We start from the raw sequence: 14,715 nt of genomic DNA, 5'->3' as shown, positions 1-14,715 counted from the left end.
CCACTGGATATTATATTTATACTGTGATATATATGTGGGAGGGGGGGAGTTTTCCTATAGGTGATAACTCTGAACCTGCTCCCAGTTACATCCAGGCAAAACTGCCATTAGCATTAATAGGAGGAGAACTGACCTGGTAAGAGTCAGTCAGACTTCCTCTGAGCTCAGCAGGGCCTGAGTGAAGTCCAAAGGATGACTCGGCTCATGGAAGCTCATTCAAACCCACTTTTCCTGAATATGATCATAAATCACTTGCGCTCCTAGGTCAGCTTCAAGGAAATTTGTAACCTCTTATGCTTATTTGTGTCTGGCTGAAACCAGTGATACCCTGTTGGTACATTAGGACTAGAGTTTGGTACGTTTCTTTTATCCAGTTTCTGTTTTATTCATTAAGGACACAAGCATCTATAAATGCCAGGTTTTTTTCTGTTTTCTGGGAAAGGTCTGATTTTTGAAAGCATCCTGCTTTTGCTGCTCCTATTCAACTTTTCTGTAGTGATTGCTCAGCACCTCCAAAAATCTCACAGGCTCAAGCTGAATAAAGTTTGCAGAAAACAACAACCTAATTCAAAAAACCCCACAACTCCATCTGAAGTTTTAATATTCTTTTCTTTTTCACCCAATGCTTCAGCACATGCTGAAGTGCTTTGCAAGGAATTGGATGTGTCTAGTGCCAAGTACACCTCACAGTGCTTTGGTGGTGGATGCTGAAGCCTGAACTTGCAAGGGCTACTGTGGGGAGTTCTGCAGCACAAGAGCTGGGCAGCAAGTTGTCTGCCCTGCAACAATTTGATTTTGTATCAACTTACACAAACTAGGGGCCTATGTATAAGTAAATAGAGAAACAGAGACAAATAAAAAGGTCAGTTTGTATTAATTCAAATTGCCTATATCTTAATTATTTGAGAGCTGACGTTAAAACAAACATAAGCCTAAGAATAGTTTCAGAGGATTAGACCTTAAATAGAAACAGGTAAGTAGCACTGAATAAGTTATTTTCCATAACTATTTAGACAGTCAGCAGCTCAAAACCCATCAGTAGGTAGAAATTTTTGTTGGCGGAAACAGCACTGAGAGCTGTCAAGCTCAGAACTTTATGTTATAGCTCCTGAACTGTTAGGTTGTTAAGAAGCTCCATGGATTTTTAGAGGTATTCTAGGATAACATGAAGAGATGTCCTAAATCATATGGTTAGATGAGAGACTACCATATAGGAGCATATTTCACCTGCACAGCCCTGGACACAGGAGACACCTTAAATGGATCCTCTTTAGTAACTGCAATCAAAATTATAAACAATAATTTAAAAACTATTAATAGTTTCCACTCATTATTTCAACATTTTTCTTAAACTGGCACAGTGAAAATTTGTCTCATGTCTTATTTAAGCTAGCAACATATCTTATGTGCCTGTTCTTCTAGATTACATTTACATATTTATGATTACATTTCCAGACTCTCCAAAAATGGCTCTTCTGACTCATAAGTTTCAAGGAAAGCTTGAGTAGCAAGAAAAAGAATTTTAAAATAGTACTCTTCAGAGACTTTAAAATATCTTAGGAAAAAAAAAAAAAGGATGGTGAGTTTTCTAAGTTGTGTCTCTAGACCTCAATGCATTTGAGCCCCTTACATGATTTTCACACAATGTTTTTCAAAGTTACAAATTATTAGAATCTAAATTGAGAGCAACTCTAAAGCATGGTGTGTAAAAGGCTCTATAAAGTAGGTTAGCCTATTTTTTTTTAACCTGAAATTTTTTTGGCTTCCATAATCTGTGCTTGGAAAACATTCTGGGAAAGATGAAGTTGGCTGACTCTATAGCCATGTGTTGTACAAGCAGGCATCACACAATCATGTACAACCAGCACTCCTAACAGTCTTCAGCTTTCAAAACAATAACCCCTACTAAGGGAGTGAAAGGAGCTGCTCTACTTGTGTGGAGGGAACCTAACAAACACCCAGGAATAGCTTTGATACTTTCCAGTTTATGGACACCAAAAGCACAATTAAAAACAAATAAAATGCATTGAAACTTTACTCACAATGTAGCCCTGATTATGAGAACCTTATTGATAAGAATGGAAGGAAGTACATGTAGTTTTGCTTTGCTGAATGGAGAATAAGCACTGAATTCTGATTCCTGTTAAATGGCAGGAATAGCACTCCTGCTATTCAGAGAAGATGTTTGCATCTGAACCTCATGATATTAAATTCCAGAACAGGCTTAATTTTTGACCCATACTCATTCATAGGAAACTCTGAGCATACATAGCAACCAAGCAGCTGGCCTTGGTGCTCATCTATGCCTTCCATTGACTGGGGATATGTTTGAAAACAGCACAAAGAAATACTGCTTTTGTTCTTGTTTTTAAACTTCCAAGTGGTCTAGACACAAAACAGTACTGTGCAGGTGTGAATATGAATGTATGAGGGCACAGGGTCTAACAAACCATATAACTGGGCAATGGCTTGAGGAAAGTTTTGTTCCTATGAGCAGTAGCCACCATCTCACGGGCTCTTTTTAACAAATTACATAAGCAAAGCAATACAGTAGGTACAGCACTTTTTTGTTTTGGAGTATCCCGGAATATGCCTCAAAATAAGCAGCCTTTAGACTGCTGACAGGCAACTCAGAGTATGACGGCATACTCTGACCAAAAGCAGAAAGGTTAAACCTGTTACAGAAAACAGCCACTGCTTTCAGATCAGTCCATCAGAAACCATCTCTGCTGAGCTAATTATTCTACCTCCACTGAAATTGATGAAAGTCTCTGATGCACTTCAGAGTCACCAGAATAAAGCTAAACATAATTTTACCTCTGCAAATCACATCCATTATGACCACATTTCACAAAAAGGGTTTTGCTCTCTATGCCAAGGCATCTGCACAGAGCTTAGGGAATCCAATACTGGGCAAGCTGAAACACATTTGTTTTATTTATATTAAATCTACTACATAACATCTGGGCTTAATGTAGAAGTACATCATAGCAGACAAAAACACTGAAATCAGAAAACAGCCCCTAATCTACCCTAGCACCTTCCCTGTGCATAAATAAATTTGCCATTTACAAAAAGGCCGGTCAGAGAAATGAGTATAAATGTCCTAGGCTGGGTTTGTCAAGCTGAAACTTTTCAAGCCCTTTGAAAATTTGTGGCCAGAAGGCAACAGCATGATCAGCAACAGTGCTTTCCTGCAAAACAGCAAGCCTAGGACTTTACTCCACAATTTTTGTAGGAAATGTAATAACTTGTGGTAGAAACAGAGAGTTTAGGACTTTGCAGTAGGTAATAGCACTGTTATAAAAATATTTATATTTGTCTTGAAATGAAACTACAAAGCAATGAATTTCAGCATTATTGATTGGAAAGAGCCTTAACAGTCTTTTTTTTTTTTTTCTACTTGCCACCTTTAGGATACTTGGTATTGACCCATTCAAAAAGTCTATCAACAAAGAACACACCTGCTGTGCCAGCTGATATGCTGAGAGGCTTTTGAAACATGTTTAAACTGTTTTCTACCTGCTCGTTTTTAACATTCATATTAAAAAGAAGAAAAAAATCCAAAGTAAGAAACAGCTTGCCATTTAACTTCCTATTTCAAAATTCTTGTCTCCATGAGAGAAACTAATTTTCCTGCACATTTTCTTTGGCAGAAAAATAAAATATTTCTGATTCATATTCCACACATGTTAAACTGTGATTGCTAGTATTGTTCATTGTAGAATTACAGACTGCTTTTAATACTTAATGTGATTTAACAGTCTTGACCTAAGCATGCTCCTTTCTGTGAAATACATTAGCATTGAACTGATTTAGAGTAAAAAGGTTTAGTGTTGTGCTTTTTTTGAACTAATGTATCTGGGGTTTTTTTGTTTCTTTGTGAAACAATAATTAATAGAAATAGCAATAACAAAAACAAACTAAAAAAGCCAAACAGAAACCCCACCAGAACAACTAAAAGTAATCAAAACAACTGAAATTTACACACTGATTCATGTCAGGAGGTTTACCTCAGAGATAACCAGCTTTTCATTATTTCAGATGGATTCCAAGATGGAATAGTGTAGAACTGGAATCTTTGGTGGTATGACCCAGACTTTCACTTACTTCTATTCTCTTATAAATTTCTACAGTTGATTAAAGTAAATTTCAGGCTTCCCAAACATTTCCATTAAAGTTTCTTTGTGTTCATGTAATGTTCTTTATGCAAATGCCAAACCTCAAAGTATATTCTGAATCAGCTGGTTCAGGCAGCTTTTAAACATTTCTTTGGGCTCAGGTCTATGAAGTCCCCAGCACTTATCTGCAGCTCACTCTAAGGCTGCATTAACCAGATGTTGTGGGCAGCACAAGATTGAATAGTCAAGCCTATATTTCTGGTACAGCAGTGGAATGAAAGGCATGGTTAAAACCCCAAATGGTTAAAACCCATTTCAGGAAGTTACGGGGCTATTTTGGGCAAAAAGACAAGAAAATTCTATAACACCAGCCTATTTTACAAAGTCCCATTAGATCACTTAGAAAACTTTTTGGCTCCTAAGAACAAACCCTCGGAAAAGAATCTCAATTACCTTCAGATGCACATGAGTAACTCATTGGTTCCAATAAGTACCAAGCCTGTGCACGTGCTTTTTGAGCATTTATGAATGTACCAGGCTGAGATGGTGGCAGATTTACATGCTGGATGCAGTTCTGCTTTTTGGTAGAAGGTGAAGGAAGATGAACACCTCCCACTTCGGAAACAACAGCTATTCCACGAGCACAGGAACAGATTTTCTCAAGGTGCATTCTGGTGGAGAGGAGGAAACCTCAGATCTGCAGCACTCCTAGTTTTCTATAAGACAATATACATTCATTGCAACCTTTAAATCAGTGGCAGAGCAGCTTTGTTTTGCCTGAATGATGAATGAAGATTGTTATTTCTAAATCACATGTTAAGAGAGTGAAAGTGTTATACACTTTCTTGAGGTTTGAATATATTTCTGGACTGAGATCTTAAAGGCACTGGCAATGCCAGAAAAAATTAAAGAGAGAAAAAAATAGAAAACATTTTGAATATTTTATCATCCTAGCTCAAGAGAAATTGACTCTTTGTTATTACTTAAATATTTGAAAAATGTTAATTAAATATTTAATATTTGAATATAATGATGTATTGTAAGAACTTAATAATGAAATTCCCACTGGTGTTTTACATTAAATCTGGTTAATTTTCCCCAAGATTTCTATGCAGGTCTGCTGGCATGATGCAGATGGATTTTAAGTCTAATCAGAAAAAAATAAAAGGGTCAGCAATTGCTACAGTAAAACTTAAAAGTAGGAAGAACTTATTTCTAAGTTCTAATGTTATGTCAAGGCTACTAAATAAATCAGATCCAGGGAATATTCCTGGCCTGAAGGCCAGTCTGACTGCATCTGCAGTATTTGGCCTTGGCACTTTCTACCACCCCACCTTTGTCCTTTGCACCGTGCAACGATGTCCCTAAGATATAGACACAATTTGAGTGGGCTTTTGTTTTTGTTTTTGTTTTGTTGATTTTTTTTTCATCCAGTATGCCTGAAATAATGCTCACCAAAACGGTGCTTTGATCATGTGAGTCTGATCTATATGTTTCATGAGCACACAGAGATGTTGTAGGGTGCAGAGTCTGCTCAATCCCAAAGGTCTGTCCTGGCAAGAAGTATTTAAATGTGGCTCAGGCTTTTCTGTATTCCCTCTTGAAACTGATTTCTGCTCTCTGCTTTCCCAGTGCCAGGAGTAAGCATTGCCTTAGAGAGCACCATGTAGCACAGGTCAAAACAACCAGGGAACATACTCAAAGTCGGGCAGCACGGATGCTCAGAAGTCAGTGCCCAAACACACTCCCTGGACAAATTTTATTTAGCAACAGAAACAAAGGCCAAATGTCTAAAGGAGCTTTACCACACCCACAAGAACTGTGGGTTGTGATAAAGGTCAAAATACCATTTATGGAAGCACATTTGGCTTTTTCAGCAATTTTGTTAGAGTTACAGCCCAGCTCTAAGGAACACACAACCAGCTGTTTGTGAAGGAAGCCCATGTGCCCTGGGGTGAGGAGAAGGAAAGGGCCACCCAGCCAGGACACCTTCCTGGCATTGTCCTGCTCTGCTCCAACACAGCTTCTGCCACAACTTCTCCACCTGCAAATGCAGGTGATGATCCGTTCTAAGGGGTTGGAGAAGGGGTTGGGACTGTTTCATGATACAAAGAATAACATGATAGAAAAGGAGGCACTAGGAGTTCTGAACATTAAAATGGTATTTGTGACCAGTGACAAAATTAAAATAGATTGTAGTTTGCTTTCTGCAAGAGCTGTAACTAGGATTCTATTTGATTTTTTGTTCATGTATGGAGCAATATTTTACCTCTTGAGGAAGGGGCAAGAAGGTGCATTTTCCATTTTTATACTCATATATCTGTATCTATCACATAACATTCACACTTTGTTTCTTTTTTGAATACCAGGTCAGCCAGTAATGCTAAACCTAAAAAAGCATTTTTTTTTTCTTTTTTGTTAGATTTCTTTAGTGTAAAATGCCTGCATAGTCACCAATTAGTGTTGAAACATCAGGAGAAAGGTTTTAAAATCTCAGGTAGGAAGAGAGATCAACAAAAGAAAATGATCCAGGGCCATCCTCAGCGCTGATTCTGACTGTGTGACTTAAAGCATATCACACTGGTTAACAGTTTTGAAAGGTATTTAAACTGATAGCTCCAATCAAAAGCAGTAACTTCAAAATAAATTTTTAAAATAGAAAAAATTTAGGACTTTCACTGAACTAAACTTAGATCTTAAATCCAAATATGAGTTCTAAAATGCCCTGAGTTTTTTCCATATTAACTCAGGTTAGTATGAGTTATGCTACTGCAAAAAAGGAAGATTTTCACAAAAAAATTCTATACGTTGTGGTTATATCCACAGTTATTCCCTAAAATTAGGGGAATTCCTCGCAATAAATAACACCTATAAAGTAATAGAAAGGCAGAAACTTCTTAAAATAAGTCAGAGGTGAATTGTATGGAGTACTGTTAAAGTATAATGGTAGGAGTCCTCTGTTCCATTTTTTCAGCTTAAAAATGAATAATGAAAAAACTATTATATTGACAATATGTAACACTTAAAGCAGATGTGATACATTTTCACTGTGGTCAGAGAATGGTCTACAGGTAGATTGGCTAAAAGTATATCTTTGCTTACTATTATATCTTTTCTTTTAGTTTAGTGATATATTTTCTTCCAAACATTTATAAATAAGTTTGTTCTGTCAGGTTTTTAGGATTTTTCTGAGAAGTCTGAGGCGTGGTACAGCAGTTTTATCCCCCTAAACTGAAGGGAGCTGAAGAGGTACAACAATTTTCTCCTGAATGTGGATTAGGTGGCACCTTCTGTGTAATTTCCTTCTTGTCTGTCTCACTGAAGTGGTTTGACCGTCACATTTTCTCTAAATGGGACTCCAAATTCTGGGCTGCCTGAGCTTTTTCCATGGAAGGACTAAGGTCTATGGGGGCACCACAAATGTTGCAAAATACCCTTTCTTGGAGCTTCCACCACAATGCAGCTAGGGGGATTTGGACACACCACTTCTGATGATCGAGTGGGAGGAAAGAGGACCTGAAGATTTGTGAAGTCAGAACAAGCTGCTGCAGGCAAAGTTGTTCCCTCTTTCTACCTCAATGATCTGCAATTTCCGAGAAACTTCCCACCACCCCACGAGCTGAAACATGAACCACACTGGGCTCTTTGGGCAGCCACAGTGCCATGTCTGGACCCTGAACACTTGGGCTGCCCCTTGATGCACCTCCAGCATATTCAGCCAACTCAAAGACAGCTGGAGGGAGACATGCACAGCAGCTGATGGGATATATCCAGCTTTAGCCCATTTCTCATCCCAGACTGCCCCAGCTGATGAGAGGCTGTTGAGGTGAGCCACACACATCACTTTCGTCCCAGCTACCTCCCTCCAGCAGGTTTATCCATAATGTTCAGGGGCTTTCTTCAAAGAAATTGTTGCCAAAGCTCTTTCCATCATTCAAACAACTCATCAGATAATGCCTGACTCATAACATATCCAACCCATTAATTTTGCTTTTAAGTGGTGTGACCATCTCTAAGAGTACACGGACTGCTCTGTCTCACAATTAAATGGTAAGACAACCTAATAGGGCTGCATTTTCAAAGTGTAACTTTGGCTTTTTGTTTAAAAGAACAACACAAAGCCTTTTAGCTGTTCAAACTTGTCGCCTTTCATGACTGTGTTCTCTAATCCTCCTGTTATGAATGAGCAAACAGGAGAACTAGATCTAAATTCTTTCTAACTCTTGTTATTTTATATACCTTTAATTTCTCCCCATTAAAACTTGAGAGACAACCTTTTTACTGTCCTTTTTCAGGTGGAAGGTAATGCAAGTCTCAGAACATCTTGGGAGGATCAGGGGTCATACATGTACAAAGTTCACTAAGAAATGCATAGTAGGACACATTCTGACAATACAGTGAGAAATTTTTGAAACTTTGTTGAGCTAAAGCAGAAAAAGCCCTCCACCTCATTGGTCTCAGCCACAGGACAGCCATTCCAAAACCTGTTGCCCTTTAACAACTTATTTTGTTCTGGGACAACATCCATATTTCATTAACTCCTATTTGTCATTTCCATTGTCTGCACATTAGGATACACTGTACACCACAAAATATCTCTTTGTTGAGAAGCAGCTCAATTATTGCACTATGATACTGACAGTGTGGCACATTTCATGGCACATTTTTTCAATACTTAGACTTAGGTAATATTTAAAATTTCTACTTTGCTGATATTGAATCTTCCCATTCCAGAAGGTTGAAAATTACCAGAGGAATCATATTTACAAGTCTGACTTTCTACAACCACATTTTAAACAACAGTGTTAATTTTATTTATTTCTCTATGTTTTCCTGTATAACTCAAATTGTGATCAAGAGAACCAAACTTTTAATATGAGCATTCATTAACATTCTTTAGTATCTAAAGCCATCATTTTTTACACATTTTACAGTGATTTACTTCAGGGAATAATGCAAAATTACATGCAGAAGAAAATGCTGTTTTTTAATATTCCTTTAATTTCAGAGTTTTACTGAGGTTTCTGGTTCTGTGTGTTACAAGATCTACAACAGTGACAATACTAAAATATTTTCAAATTCCCTAGTTACATTCAGATTTTTACCAGTTTACAAAAGGTTCCTCAGAGTGAAATCTAAGAAAGTACTTCAAAAGAGTAAAATAAAATAAAATACATTCTGGCTGGCCGTTGTTATCCAGATAACAAAGAAACAACATTGTTTGGACAGGCCAGTGGGTAAAAGTAACTGAATTTCTGGGGCAGATTAAGTGCTTAATACAATACATGATCTGTATCAGCTTTAATTTGTAGAAAACATATAATGAATCCAAAATAATTTTAAAGTAAATATATTAGAAAGCTTATGGAGATTGTCAAAAGGCTTTTTTTTAAATTAAAGACTGCATAGCTACTCTTGCTTCCAAACATCACATGAAATATTTTCCTACTTCAAGGACACAAAAAATTGAAAGTAAAAATGTTCTTTATGGAGTAAAACACAATGAATTCTGCAAAGACCTAGAGACTGTGCCACTTGAGGAAAAAATGAGTACAGAGGTTACAGTTTTATTGTTAGTTTGCATAGAACTGTATTTTACTTAAGTCAAAATTCAACTTTGTGCAGTGAGGGAGACCTAAAGAAAAGCAGCCCATTTAATGTGCACACTAACAGCATCCATAGAAGAGAAAGAAAAAGACTGAGGATGAAAGAGCACTCTGCAAGATGTGTGGCACTTGGGGAGACTGCACTGTTCCTGGGGAGAGGGTGACACCTCTGCCAGCCTTTGCTTCAAAGAATTGACTAGGACTGGCCTCTGCTAGGAGCCCTCAGATGTCCTGTCAGAAACCTCCCCTTGCCCTTCCAGGTGGGGCAGGTGCCTCCCATGGCCTTTGTGCTGTCTTCCCTCTCTGTGGAACAGGCAGATGTGGTGGTGCTTCTATTTTCTCAGCTCAGAGCTAGGGGCAGGACCCACATCTCTGGCCAATTTTTGCCTCCTCTTGGGCTTCACGCTGTTCTGGTTGGACTCAGAATTTAGGAAAACTGGTGGAACTGGGGCAGGTGGTCTGCATCCTAACTGGAAGACAAACGCTGCCAAACAATAGCATCCATGCATGGAACTGCCTGGGCAGAATTGCTACCAACCAGGTTAGCCAACCTTTGCTGTAGAGGGAAATCTGAATCATCTTTCCAGGTTCTACATTTATAGAGGAAATGGGAAATTATTCCAACTGACATGTAGAAAAATTGAAGCTCTAACTTCAAAAAAATGCCAGCCAACCCAAAAAGCACCAAGGAAAATAATATCAACAAGCTGGTTCACAAAACATAAATGTAGCAATTTCAAACAGGAAACACTAACAAATTTGAGTTAGTACAATCAGAATCACCACCAGCAATCAATATTGATATGTCACAGCTCTTTCCACATGACAACATTGTGTGTTTGGCTTAAACTGTAATTGCTCTCATATGAGGAAACTCAAAGTAAGGATGAATGACATTATGAAATCTGCAGAATGCTTTCAAGACATGCCAAATGGATCAATGTCATAAGAAGGGATTGATTTAGACAAAAAGATTAACACCCAGAACTATGAAGCACTGTATTTCATATCCAAATAAAGAAATGGAAGATTTAGTAAAGCAAATAACTGCAGAAATCAACACCTACTGACGAAGTTAAGATATACAAGCAAAGATAATTGATATGAGCAAAATTTTATATTTAGATTCAATTAGCCAGTTAAATAAATGCAGCACAGACATCACTGTCAAACTAGGACACCTTCTTTTATTGCTCTTGTTTGGCTTGTTTGTCACTATTAAGACAAAGTGCAGATAAGCACAACACAAGTATCACATGATTTGATATTACACCAGGAGAATCACAGATAACATAGAGCTCATGTGCTTGACAATTTGGGGTACACACAAGTACAGATGAAGATATTGGCCAAGGTTGCAAAAAATAATCAACTATATATTTGGCAAAGAAATGGTCTGCTGCTAGCATCACACACCTCACCCTTAAAGAAGAATCCTCACAGATCTTAACTCCAGCTTAAGTCCAAATGCATGAATCTTGAAATATTGAAGGGCTCTCAAAATATGAAATGAATTTTAGTGTCATAACAGGCAACAAATACACTTACTGGAGTAAACTGCATTTGTTCATCGAAAGTTTGTATCTTGAGAACTAAACTACAGATTTTCAACTTGATTAGCATTTCTATTTGGATATATGGACGTGAAGGCTGGAAATGCAACAGAGATAAAAGCACGTGTCTGTACACTTCTGAAGGCAAATAGACATTTAAGGGAACAAAACCATGGCAAGCATAAGGATGAATCTGTTGGCTTAAGAGAAAATTTATAGGATATACATGAAGAATGAATATAGAACATCTGCTAGGAGAGGGATATACAGGGGAGCAGGGCCAGAAAACATTACTCAACACAAGGAAAATTCATGGGACTTCATAACAAAAAGGACAGAGATCAGCCAGAAACAGACTGGACTAGCAGGGGCCGTGCTCATGCCTGTAGCACATCTAAAAAGAAAGGTTCACCTTTGATGTAGGCTTAGATGAACTCTGACTGGACTCTAGTACTTCAAAAATGCTTGCTTGTACATTTGTTTCTAAATGAGAGGAAGAATAAAAGGGCTTTGATAGGGCAGTGGCTGTAATTGTGGTTCTTATAACTTTACTGACCAGTGCTGTGAACTCCTCCCTCTATGTTAATCCACAGCCAGGAATAACTACAGGTACCAACCCCTCCAGTCACCAAGAACTGCAGCTCTCCCCTTTGTCCAACCCTTTATGTGTAGCTCTAGCCCATGCTGTTCACATCTGAAATATCATACCCAGGAGTAGGTGGTGGGAAAGCCCATCTTTGCTCCCTTCCTCAGAAGAAATGGGAAGGCCCATGAGTGAGCAATAAGCCAAACAACTGTATCACTCATGAACCACACTGCTGGGAAGCCATAGTTCCTCCCAGTGCACCAGAAAACTTGCATAGAAATTGTCACTGGTTGATTTTCCAATGAGAAATTTTCCAAGCAAAAATCAATCTGACAAACCTTGAGGCTGTTCTTGCAGAACTTGTATTATGCAGTATAGGAAGAATGAGGATATTCATTTAAATCCTCTTTGGAAAAGCAGCTTCAGTTCTACTTCTTCAGAGGATAATGGAAGGAACAAACTCTCACTGTCTTATGGAAAAAGTCCCCAGGCTGTGCTTCTTCTGTGAACTGGACACTGCTGCCCAGAGGAGTCCTAAATTTGTGGATTTGACCTCAGCATCTTTCTAACTTCACCATAATATGTCAGTGTGATTACATAAAACATATCCTGGAGCTCCCCAAGGCAACACAAATGACAAACCTACTCTAGTCTTCCTATTTGGAAGAGTGTGATTGCATCAGATGAAGCAATTTGATATTCTAACTAATTTCTAAAATTATGCCTGGAGACAGGATTTTTGAGTGACTACTCTCTCATTTACATGAAAATTCAGGATAACAAAAATAAAATGGGGTTGTAAAACATGCTAACAGTTTAGTTCATCCCTAAGAGAGAAACTTGCCAGTATGATTGCAAAAGAATAACCTGCCATAATTTGTCTTTAAGGATCTACACCCTTGTTGTGGTCTGAAAACTAAGGCAACCAGGACAAAACTAAGGCATTTGTCAGTTTGAAAGGGTCTCCCCTCAATACAATCAAGAAAAAGCCTCTCTCTGAGGGTACTTTTCAGATTCCTGCCCATGTTCTTCACATACTAACCTGGGATTATTACTTGTACGTTTATACATCGAGGGACCAAGTAAATATGTCTACTATCTTATTTTTACTGTGACTGACCTCCAAACAGAACAGGAAATCTCTTTGTAAGCAAATTCCCATAACCAGTCCCCTTGCTGTTTAGTCTGCATTGGATTTAGCAGTGACTTGCTTGCTTCTTTGATTGGCAACCATAGTACTATAAAAACAAATGTACAGAGCTAATCTCACCAGAAAAGCCTCCCAATCTGCAGACTCTTTCAGCTTTATTTGGACTGAAACTTGATGATAGCTCCACTAGACAGGAAACACTCACCCCTCCTTTCTAATATGGCACTACCAGGAGGACGCATTTTCTCACAGACCAAGTAGCAGAGCTGAGAGCAGGGGAGAGAGCAGGAACACCAGAGACCTCCTGTAATACGTCTCAAATTCAAGCTGTTGTAAGACAGCAGAAGCTGACAACACTATTTATTTAACCTGCATTTAATTCTTTAATTGAGAAAAAGCATGGTTTATTCCATGCTTGAAACTGGGTGAGATATGGAGAAAGCAAAAGCATCCCAGGCATTTTAAGCCCACCACAAAGTAGAAGCTGGAAGGAGCAGACACTTGAACAGCAAACCATTTATTTTGTTTTCTCACCAGATATAACACACTGCTTGTTAATAATGCTTTGCAATCCTATATCACTAGGAAGCCCCTCCAGGTGGTTAGAACTCTGCCTTTGGTGCAGTAAGAATTCACAGATATGCAGAAGGGCTCAATCTGTACAGCTCAATATGTACAGCACTCAACACTGACAGAAAATCTTAAGATAAACATACATGTGACAGAAAAGGAGTTGGAGGCATTATCCTGCTTTTCTCTAGTGTGTCTACCAAGTCGTGGTATTTATATGATGTGACCACATATTGAAAAGTCAAAGAAACGAAATATTTATTTTTGAGACCAAATAAGAGATGCCACCTGGTTAAACTATCACTAAACAAAGGAGCCACCAGCAGGTGTGAAGTGCAAGTCTTGTCCTTCTTACACTTGCATCATGTGCATTTGACACTGATGTCAAAGTCAAACCTCACCAGCCATCCCAGCCAACTGCTCCAGTTCCTTAGAATCTTAAAATAACCTGAGCTGGAAGGGACCCATGTGGACCATTGAATTCCAATCCTTGGCCCTGCACAGGACACCCCAAGAGTCACACCATGTGCCTGAGACCATTGTCCAAATGCATCTTGAACTCTGTCAGACTGGTGCTGTGACCACTACCCTGGGAAACCTGTTCTAGATCAACCACCCTCTGGTCCAAACATAACCTCTGCTACATACATAACATTGGGATGTCTGTTGGAAAATTGTGGATTTGCCTCCTCCTGCTACCAGTACAACCATGGTTAAAGAATACATCTAAGAACTGGAAACTATACAGGCAAGTATGTGTGTGTGTGTGCACAATTAATCCAAGTCTGCATGGCCATAGAAAAAAAATTCTTCTACTCTTTCTTCACCAAAATAAAAAATGGACCACTGACAGATTTGAAATTATGTAGCCACCTACCTGTGCACGAGAACTTGAATCCAAAAGAGTCCTAGCCCTTTGAGAAAGGCAAATCACAGCTCCATATCTGAGTCATTTGTACTCCATCTGGGCCTGTTAAATGCTGGTGCCCAACTATACCCAGGCTGAGGTCTCTTTCCTAAAAGCCCAACAGGAAGGACACAAATAAAACTTGTGTGAGATTCTCTGGCTTTTTTTAACTGAAGAAGTGGAGGTGGCCACTTACTGTGAAGCAACAAGGTGCTAAATCCA

At 38.6% G+C, this 14,715-nt stretch overlaps 1 long non-coding RNA gene across 1 annotated transcript in view; it reads right to left on the bottom strand.

Annotated features, from left to right (window-relative positions):
• The window catches only part of LOC116183305 (uncharacterized), a 118,512-nt gene that overhangs the window by 34,691 nt on the left and 69,106 nt on the right, over window positions 1-14,715 (bottom strand). The window contains exon 4 of the long non-coding RNA XR_004147905.2: window positions 14,464-14,602. This is a non-coding gene — a long non-coding RNA (uncharacterized LOC116183305). The remainder of the gene's footprint in view (window positions 1-14,463; window positions 14,603-14,715) is intronic.

Source organism: Lonchura striata, chromosome 2, assembly GCF_050655825.1.
Source record: "Lonchura striata isolate lonStrDom1 chromosome 2, ASM5065582v1, whole genome shotgun sequence".
NCBI lineage: Eukaryota > Metazoa > Chordata > Aves > Passeriformes > Estrildidae > Lonchura > Lonchura striata.
The sequence above is the reverse complement of the archived record's forward strand: the minus strand, read 5'-3'. Positions and strand labels throughout refer to the sequence as shown.